This window comes from Pseudonaja textilis, chromosome 2 (genome assembly GCF_049901715.1).
Source record: "Pseudonaja textilis isolate UNSWEBS1 chromosome 2, rPseTex1.2, whole genome shotgun sequence".
In the NCBI taxonomy this organism is placed as follows: Eukaryota; Metazoa; Chordata; class Lepidosauria; order Squamata; family Elapidae; genus Pseudonaja; species Pseudonaja textilis.
In genome coordinates this window covers 257,024,122-257,026,946 of record NC_141991.1, presented here as the reverse complement: position 1 = coordinate 257,026,946, position 2,825 = coordinate 257,024,122, and the positions used below count along the sequence as shown (strand labels likewise).

The 2,825-nt window shown below is 64.1% G+C and overlaps 1 long non-coding RNA gene across 2 annotated transcripts; it reads left to right on the top strand.

Moving 5' to 3' along the window:
- Positions 1-859: 859 nt before the first annotated feature.
- Positions 860-2,229, top strand: LOC148127475 (uncharacterized). 2 transcript variants are annotated; one of them, XR_015742430.1, is made up of 4 exons: positions 860-1,128; positions 1,382-1,497; positions 1,582-1,676; positions 1,877-2,229. It is a non-coding gene; the product is annotated as an uncharacterized LOC148127475 (long non-coding RNA). The 2 variants fall into 2 exon arrangements; XR_015742429.1 differs by lacking the exon at positions 1,382-1,497 and having other exon boundaries at positions 964-1,128.
- The last annotated feature ends 596 nt before the right edge of the window (positions 2,230-2,825 follow it).

Below are 2,825 nucleotides of genomic sequence, written 5' to 3'. Positions count from 1 at the left end.
AGGAAGCCGGATCCCCGGGCATTGCCCCCTGGGAGGCCCTGGGCGTCTCTGAGCCTCTTTGGCCCCCATTCCTCGGGGCTCCTCCAAATCAGGGGGGCGTTGGCCATTGAGGCAGAAGCTGCCCTCCCTCAAGGGGGTCTCCTCTAACAGACCCCTCCAGGAGGAGGCAGAGAGAAGGAACCGAGGCCTTAGGAAAACCAGGGGGGAAATGACGTCCCCTCAAGCCGACAGAAGAAGTTGGGCCCATGAAGCCCCAAATCCCCTCCAAAGCTGCAGGGCTTCTCAGCCAACCTGTCAATGGAGAAAACCAGCATTTGGGGGGATCAAAGGGGACCTGCATCCCCTCCCCCCACTCTTCAGTCATCTTAGGGTCCAGACTTGACAGCTTCTCTGCACCTGCCTAGTGCTTGCCAGCCTAGTTTAGAAGGATTAGTGTGTGTGTGTGTGTGTGTGTGTGTGTGTGTGTGTGTGTGTGTGAAAGAGAGGGGGGGGTTGCTGGGTTTTTTTTTTAATTGACTTGATCTCTGTGTATTCTAAAGAATGGCTCCTGCCTCCCTGTGGCTGTGAGTGTGTGAGTGTGCAAGTGAATGCCCAGAAGTGAACCCCAGAACCTCCGCATAAGACTTTCTCCCCCCCGGTGAGCTTCATCCTTATGATGCCTGGGTGGCGGCAGCGGCAGCAGCGGCAGCAGCGGCCTCGGCGGCCCTTCTCTGTCTCCCTTGGGGCAGCCCCACGCTGGGTTGTCTCCCCACAACCCTCAACTTCTGCTTTCCATGTCCCCCTCCTGACCGGCCCTCAGCCACTCAGCCGCAGTTCCTTCCCCTCTGCCTCTCCACACACGCACACGCACACGCACACGCACGCAGCGTGACCACCGATGTTTGAGGGAGTGACCTACGCTGACCTGCAGTTTGCAGGGAGAAAAGTTCTGGAGAAAGGCCGGGGGGGGGGGGGGGGTGGGGGAGGTAGGAGGCAGCCAGGCCGGCCCTCCCAGGGCTGCCCCCTGCCTCCCCCCCGCCCCCGCCCCTGCTTGTCTTCCAGAGCCGGAGGAGGCGGGGCTCACCTATGAGAACCTCCAGGGGCCTGGGACAAAGGAGGAGCCCTGCAGAAGGGGCCCGGGGGCCGGAGGTGAGTGCCAGTCCCCTGGGCCCTGGGGCTCTGCCCAGCGCTCAGCCCCACTTCCCGTCCCTCCCCAGGAGAACCAGGCGGAGCGAGGGGCGCCTCCGTCCTTCACCCGGGGGCTTCCCTGGTGCCCAGTCTCGAACCTGGAGGGCTGCAAAGGAGGCCGAAGAGCCCAGGCACCCCGGTTCCCTCCCTGCCGTTGGCCCCTTTCACCTGCCCAGCCGGGCTCCCTCCAAGGACCTCCTGCCCTTCCCCACAGGCCAGAGTCTTCCTCGGGAGGCCCCCCTGAGGGCGGAGGGGCCTGCAGGGGCCCAGGGACCAAGCCTGCTGCCAGGAGATGGAGCGCCCTGGACTCGGGGCACCAGGGCAGCGCAGGTGGGCATGAAGGGGGGGGGGCGTGAAAGGGGGCATCCCCCCCATCCTTTCTCAGGGTGTCCTGAGCGGAGTGTTTCTCTCCAGGGTGGAGTCCCCGGACCAGGTGGGCCGCCTTGAGGGGGGAGTGCTGGGCATCGGCCTCTTTCTTCTCTCCGTCACCGTCAGCCTCGGGGTGTGATGTGAGTCCTGGAGGCCTTGACCCTCCCCTGGCAGCTTCCTTGGGGAAATGTGCGGTGCCACCTGAGGATGGCACAGATTTCTCTCCCCTGCGCTTTCCCCTGGCATCTCCTGAGCTCAGAGCAGGCTCCCCACCTGCCCAGGGATTGGTCCCCTCCCCCCCCCGCCACGCTCTGGTTCCTCAACTGCCCCCTCTCTCCAGGCACCCAGGCCTCCCAGCAGCTCCAGCAGGCGTCCCAAGACCACGCGGCTGAGCGCCACGCCCTGCAAGCTGGCCTGGAGGAGAGCCGGCACCTGCTGGGCCTGGCCGAGCAGGAGCTCCACTCCACCAAGCAGGAGCTCCACTCCACCACGGTGGCCCTTTGGCAGAGCCGGGCAACTGGGAACCGGATCCAGCAGCAGCTGCAACACCAGGAGCTCCTGGTGGGCCAAGCCAACCACAGCCTGGCTCTCCTGCGGAGGGAGCGGGCGAGCCTGATGGCCGACCTCAGCCAGGCCTCCTCCTGCCAGCAAATTGGTGCGTTCCTGGTCCAGCTCCTCTTGGGGCCCGGTGGGGGCAAGGGGGGAGGGTCTCTGCGGCTCTTTTCTGGCTGCTTCAGGTGTTCATGTGAGCAGGAAAGGACAGGAAGGCCGCGGAGAGAGGCCCCCCCCTGCCAGCCACAGCTGGGCTCTCCTGCAGCCCACTGGGGGAAAACCCAGACCGGCTGGGGGCCGGGGGGAAGTGGTGAGACCTCTGCGCAGGGGGTAGGCAAATATTTCACAGGGGGAAGGAAGCGCTTTGGTGGGGGCAGCAGTGCTGCAAGGTGGGTGAGGGTGCATGCGCTCTCTCCCCCCTCTCCCCCCTCTCTCTCTGAGGTTTTTCTTTGAAGAGGCTTCTATTTAGATGTAGGGTATTATGTGGCTGCTTTTATGTCTTTCTGGCCTGCCAACACTGGAAGGAGCTTGTTCCAGTCCAGTGTGTTGGCCAAAGCAGAGATCCTTCCTGAGAAACAGCTGCTCAGTATGTCTGCAAAGACCCCCCGTGATGGAGCCCCCAGCCCCACCTGCGCAGAGCTCTCCCACTCAGGAAATGCCTCCCTGTCCCGAGTTCAGCTCTCCCTCTGCCTGGTGTCCCGCAGCCATTCAGGCATCCTCAGGCTCTCCTCTCGCAC